We start from the raw sequence: 6,909 nt of genomic DNA, 5'->3' as shown, positions 1-6,909 counted from the left end.
ATGGTTGGAGTCCTGGGCCTAGAGGCTTGCTTTCTCACTTTACCTCATGTGCCACCCCCCCCTATTCTGTCCCTCTCTGGTCAAATTAAAATAAATAAATAAATAAACTTAAATAAATAATTCTTTTTTAAAAAGAATCATAATAATGTTGACTTTGATTTAGAATTTTAAATACCTATAAAATAAATTAGAACAATTCAAAAAAATTTAAACTATCAATATAAACTGATGATTCTGTTTTGCCATAGGGTATATGCATGCACAGGAGAGAGACAGAGGGAACGTGAGAAATCACCTAACAGGTGGGATGGCCATGCTGCAATCGTCCCTTTTCCTTCATTCTCCTCTTAAGATTTTCAGTATGGGAACCAACAGTTGGCGTAATGGCTATGTTGCTGGACACTCACATAGTCGACTGAGGTTCACATCCCGGACCCAGTGGCTTGAACTCACACCGGGTGTGTGTGTGTGCGTGCCCAAGATCCCAAGAGGAGAACTGAGAAGGGACTGCGGTGTGCCCATCCCCCCAGGGGGTGATGTCTAGCTTTCTCTCTCTCTCTCTCTCTCTCTCTGTCTCTCTCTGTCTTTCTGGCTAGCACATGCGCCCTAAAGCAAAAATCTCTCCCAAAAAAATTTTTTTCGGTAGGCACACACATGCCCAGTTTTATTTTCAAGCCGCCAGGTCTGGGACTAAAACCATGGTCAGCCATGTTGGAATCCAGTGCTTTAACCACCACACTACCTGGTGGTTCCTAAACTGATGACTTTTTAAAAACATGTTTTCTAACTCTGACCATTGAATAAGGGCCTAGAAGCAATGCAGCAATACATACATCAAGCAGTACCCAAGTCCTGGTTTATAACCATCATTTTCTATCAAAAGAAGCAAAGATCCTTGGAGAATTGAGAAAACACACAGATAAAAAGAAAAAAAAGAGAGAGAAAAAGAAAGAATTTAAGAAAAATACAAGAGGCACCTGTACTATTCTGCTTTATTGAAAAGCAAGGAAGATCTCAAAGATCAATTAGGGCTTAATCAAAAAGATGAGAGCCAGCTTGAAGAGAGGCTCACACTGGCCAAATAGGGTCAATCTGAGCAACACAAACAATAATGTGACCTAGCCGTGGTTGGCCCAATAGTAAGTAGCACAATGCTCTGTGACAGTGCAAGTGATATGGAAGGCTGGGCTTCAGTTCCTGGTCAACCATGTGCATGCCCATGATTGGGAAGGTCACAGGGGGAATTCACAGCATGAGACCCTGTTGAAGGTGCTCCTTCTTCTCTCCCTCTCAAGAAACGGGGGTAGGGGGCACAGCCCTGTAGCACAGTGGCTGAGTTAGGTCACATATGGCCAACCATGTTCAAATCCCTAGCATGAAAACTCATCAGGCTCATGTACATGTGAGCCCAAAATCCTAAAAAGATGAAGTAATGAAGAAGGCATAAGGCCATGACGACACTTCATCAGGGGTGTTTTTTCTTTCTCCCCCCATTTCTCTCTCTCTCTCTCTGGTGAAAAGACATACTCTTTGGCAATTAAAAATAAACAAAAGACTATAATTCACTGATTTAAACAAAAACCCCTTGAGTACACAGTAATTTTATTCTTAAATTAGATGGAACAATAGTAGTAGTCTATACTCCTAGAAATTTCAGACATATAAGACAAAAAAATGCCAAAAGAAAGCCAGGGCTAGCCAGTGGCATGGTTCTTAAGGCAGTTGGATCCCACATGGCCAAATGCGTGGTTCAAGTCTTGGACATGGGGGCTTGAAAAACATGCCATGTGTGGGACCATCACTGGACTTCCGTGGAGTCAACCACAGTTCAAGTTCCAGACCTAGTGGCTTGAAATTCATGCCAGACATGTGTGCTTGTGTGCCCAAAATACCAAGACATGACTGAAGGAGAAGGGACTGCGGAACGGCCACCCCCCAGGGAGGTGATCTCCCACTTTCTGTCTCTCTCTGTCTCTCCAGCAAGCGCCCATACCCTATGGCAATAATTTCTCAAAAAAATGCCAGGTGTGTGTGCCCAAAGTCCCAAGAGGAGAATGAAAAATCATAAACCCCACAAAGACCAAAAGAAACAAAAGGTCAAAGAAGTAGTCTTGATTAAAGAGTTAAGAGACATGACAATTAAATACACTATTTGAGATCTGCCACTTACTCCCAAACCCCACAGCTTGAAAAATATTAAAACTATAGTCAGATGGGCAACTCAGTGGTATAGTGGTCAAGGTAGACTGGATCCCATATAGCCAACTGTGCTGTTTGAGTCCCAGACTGACTGCTTGAAAAACACATAGGGCATATGTGCATGCATGCCTAAAATCTCAAAAGAATGAAGAAGGGATTATGTTGTGGTCATCCCACCCTGGGAGGGTGGGGGGAGTTGTTTTCTCTCTTTCTCTGTCTCCTGCAAGTACTCTATAGCAAACTAAAACAAAACAAAAACTACAGTTAGATGGAATCAACCAAAGTGTCTAATAACTTATGAATGGAAAAAGAAAATGTGGTATCAGGACCAACAATTGGCATAATGGCTATGTCACTGTACTCCCACATAGTTGACCACGGTTCGAGTCCCAGACCTGGTGGCTTGAACTCACTCCAGGCACGTGTGCGTGCGTGCCCAAGATCCCAAGAGGAGAATGGAGGAGAAGGGACTGCAGTGTGGCCATCCCCCCCCCCTGGGGGGTGATTTCTCGCTTTCTGTCTCTATGTCTTTCTGGCAAACACACACACTGTATAGCAAAAACCTCTCTCTCTCTCAAAAAAAAAAAAAAAAAAAGAAAATGTGGTATTTATGGAATACTACTCAGCAACAAGGAACAATGAATTCTTGGCATTTTAGACCAAATGATGAACCTAGAAGATAAGTGTTAAGTGAGATGAGTCAGACTATGAAAAACAAACACTGTATCTCCCTGTTTAACAAACACAGGTGTGTTGGGGCCGGCAGGTGGCATGGTGGTTAAGGTGCTGGACTCCCACATGGCTGACCACGGTTTGAGTACCAGACCTGGCAGCTTGCTTTCATACTTTTCCTTTCTCTCTTTCTCTCTGGTAAAATAAAAATAAATAAATAAATAAAGTTAAATAAAATAATTCTTAAAAAAGAAACTGTCTAGGCTGTAAAGAAAAAAATTGAAAAAAAAAAAGAATTATTTATTTTATTTGATTTATTATTAGTTTTAAATTTGACCAGAGAGAGAGAAAAGGAAAGTGAGAAACCAAGCCACCAGGTCTGGGACTTGAACTGTGGTTGGCTATGTGGGAGTCCAGTGCCTTAACTACCACACCACCTACTAGCCCTGCAAGTGCTTTTCTTTGGGTCTATTTAGGAAATTTTGCGTAATCTAAGGTCACAAAGGTGTTTTTCTATGTTTCTTATAAAAGTTTTATTGCTTTACTGCCGGTAACTTAATCTTGGACTTACCAGTCTCCATTACTGCAAGCGCGCTCTCTCGCTCTCTCTCTATATATATATATTTTAAAAATCCATACTCTATCTCACAAAGTTGTAAAATGATCATATATAAATCAGAAATTACAATTTAGGGGGAAAGACAAACTATCAGACAACTTACTTGTCACACAATATAGAAAGAAAGAAACTTTCATAATTCCAAAAATTATGAGTATCATTTCTCATCAGCAAGTTTCAACACAAATGAAAGTTTTGGAATGTTTTAAGAAAACTAGGATAATCTGGAATTCAGGCTTAAACAACAATTTACCAGTTTATGCATTTAATTAAACATACATTACCTAAATACACTTGTAAAATCCCAAATTAACCTTGAAAGGATTACAAAAATACATTCATTAAGTCAAAATTTTTCACTAATATGTTATTATTATAACGCTTTACTGTAACTTTCTATTTTTTTCTGTTTATTCATGACAAAGCACATGCATGTGTACGAGAAAGAAAGACACCCTCCATAGGCTCTGAGCATATCAAGATCCCCTTCCTCTAGCCCACTGCATCTCAGGCACTTGCACAAATGCCCAGCATACTTCAGGTTGACTCCGCCAGGGATTCAAACTGCAGGCTTCTCTTGAGCAGTACATTATCATCACTGCAGCACGGAGCCAACCCTAACCTTATTCTAAAATAAAGTTTGAACTTTGACGATAAAGAACATATCCCTCCCAAAGTAATGAAAAAAGTATATGAGCTTCTGATTACTAAGCTACCAGCTTCATAGGTAATGACTTATTTTTTTCCTTAAAGCACTGTGATGTAAGCCAACTTTCTAACAAAATTCTTCCCGCCAGTATTGAAAATATAAAATTTCTTCCGTAAGCCTCAAGAAAATTGGCTAAATACAGAACTCCAAGTTTCAGCACAAACTCAAATCTGAACAGTATTTTACCTTCTCCTGGGTAAGGAGACCAATTAAAAAGACCAAAAGTATCTCATTGTAATAAAAGATGGATGTCAAATGTAATTAAGATTAGGAAAAGAAAAATGCCACCAGGGAACAAATAACCTTTTTTTTCTTGGTCAGTAGAAATTTTGTTTTAATTAAATAGATCCACCACTACACCACATTCTCGGGTCACAAAAAACTAAATAAAATAACAACCCCCTAGTGCAAGCATTAGCTCTCAGTGTGTACTTTTTTAAAAGTCAACTCTGCACTCCCAAGAGGTGTTCCTTTCAACACAGACTTTTGTGTTCATATTACAACGACTTCCAAAGTTCCTGAACAGTTAACGTCATCTGTGTAGAAACTACTTTAAAGCATTACTGACAGGCTTTCTACAAGCAACCCGTACTTTTCTGATTTGATTTATCGACGCCGGAAGAGCCACTAAGCGCAAGGGTTACAACCAAGTATAAACATTTACGTTCTTTTCTTTACAAGAAGCAACGCTTTCAAAGATTCTAAATATCTAGTTGCCAAAAGACAACTTAAAATTGGAGATGTGGAGTTATTAAAGGAACACTTTAAAACAACACTTAAAAGAGAGCACGATCTAAAACAAACCAAATAGGAACACAACTATTCCAAAGGAGCAGGGTTTTGCCAATCAAGCTGTGGCTTTATCGCTGTTATAAACAGCTACTACAAGCCAGAATAAAACCGAGGCTAAACCTTCAGCTGTTGCAGAGGTTTCACTTTAACGTCCTATGACCCATTCCACCAACCACTCAAAGCCACACTCCATTCAACTCTCAGCCCACTCCCGCCCCAAATCTGTTTAAACGCGCTGCCCTCCAAACTGCATGTCTTATCCGTGGCCTGCCTTGCCTACGTCTTCTCATTACCAGCGGTCCCCAGTCTAGGCCTTAGCCTTCCCAAGTCCTTTCCTGGCCGGCCTCAAGCTTCCAGCCCCCTCCCCCACGGCTCGAACCTGCCTCAAAGAGTCCTCCCGATGTCCATCCTCCCATCTCCTCCAACCCGTGCCCAAGCGCCCCTCCAGGCCCCCAAAGCACGCAACGGCCGAGCCTGAAAATGGCGGAGTGCCACCTACTGCTGCGGGCGAGCGGCCCGGTCCGCTCCGGCACTCACCGTGTGGCGTTGAGCACAGCTCCCAAAGGCGAGCGAAGCGTTGCTCTTTACTGTCTGGAATGTCTCTCCAGTCTGGCCTCCTCCCTCCGCCCCTCTCAATCCCTCTCCTCCAAAGGAGAAGCCGCCATCTTCCCCTATGAGCCACCAAGCGCGCGCCCTTGCGTCATCACGCACTGGCGTACGATGCTGCGTCAGCGCGCCTGGGCCGCAGCCTTCGTAGGCTGGCTCTGCGCATGCGCAGGGTGAGGGGCCCAGGCTGGCGAGATAACCACGAGGACTGTGTGGGTTCTTCCTTTGTTCCGCTGCGAGGAGTTGAGCGTTGCTCCCTGAAGGAAGAATGAAGCGACAGGTTTCTCAGAACGGACCCCCTTCACGTCGTGAGCCACCCTAGATGATCTCAAAAACCCTGTTTACCAAAATTTTAATATGATACTGTTTGTGGCGGTTACAGTAGGCAGCTTGGCCAATCCCAGAGTGGAGTTAGGGGCAAAGCCCTTGGCCTTCCTGTCCTTTTGTCCACCTTGAGTGTAATGAGAGCACCTAGCAGGGCAGCCTGGCAACCAGGGCTCGCCCATTGCCTGATGCTAGCTGTGCCTCCATCGTCTCCTTTCCTCACTTAGAATAGAGACAAGTTCAGCCACTGTGGAAAACCATGCCCCAGTTTCTGCTAAAGCTGAGTGTACACTGACCCTGCGGCAAGAAAATCCATGCTAAGAGCAATGAGTACAAATATTCCTGGCACCTTCATTCATAATCACCAAAAACTAGCAACCCAAATCTCCACTGAATCAGTGGGTAAATTGTGTTACAGCCACACAGTGAAATTCTGCACAGTGATAGAAAATATCTGAAGTAGGAGACAGGCTTGGGATATAGAATTAGGGTATGAGCCCCAAAATAGAGACAGTAACCCAAGATGGAGTCACAATGGCTAAGTTGTTCGTTTATAGATTTTTGCCATAGGTGTCAGGCTTGGCCAGAGAGAGACAGAGAAGGAAAGAGAAATCTCGAGTTGGTTTTGGAGGAAGACCAAGCCTCAGTCCCTTCTACATTCTCTTGGGGGTTTAGGGACCCTGGCACACACCCAGCATGATTTTTGTTTAAGAATTATTTTAATTTGGGACCAGCAGTTAGTGTAACTTTATTTATTTTAATTTGACCAGAGAGGGACAACGTGAGAGAGAAACAGGAAAAGCAAGAAAACAAGTCACCAGTTCTGGGTCTCCAATGACGGTCAGCCATAGTGGGAGTCCAACACTTAACTACCACCCCACCTGCCAGCCTTCCCAGGCTTGATTTTTCTTCTTTTCTTTCTTTCTTTCTTTTTTTTTTTTTTTTTTTTTTTTTTTTTTTTTTTAAAGTTTTTTTTTGTGGGGAGGGG

The 6,909-nt window shown here is 42.6% G+C and overlaps 1 protein-coding gene across 8 annotated transcripts in view; it reads right to left on the bottom strand.

Annotated features, from left to right (window-relative positions):
- Nucleotides 1-5,712, bottom strand: part of WDR33 (WD repeat domain 33) — a 141,809-nt gene extending 136,097 nt beyond the window's left edge. For 7 of the 8 annotated variants that reach the window (XM_006153682.3, XM_006153681.3, XM_006153686.3 and 4 more), the window contains exon 1: nt 5,529-5,712. The gene's annotated coding sequence lies outside the window, so the exon portion shown is untranslated. The remainder of the gene's footprint in view (nt 1-5,528) is intronic. The other variant, XM_006153688.3, reaches the window with a different exon arrangement.
- Between the last annotated feature and the right edge of the window lie 1,197 nt (nt 5,713-6,909).

Source organism: Tupaia chinensis, unplaced genomic scaffold (genome assembly GCF_000334495.1).
Source record: "Tupaia chinensis unplaced genomic scaffold, TupChi_1.0 Scaffold000386_1, whole genome shotgun sequence".
NCBI classification, from domain to species: domain Eukaryota; kingdom Metazoa; phylum Chordata; class Mammalia; order Scandentia; family Tupaiidae; genus Tupaia; species Tupaia belangeri.
The sequence above is the reverse complement of the archived record's forward strand: the minus strand, read 5'-3'. Positions and strand labels throughout refer to the sequence as shown.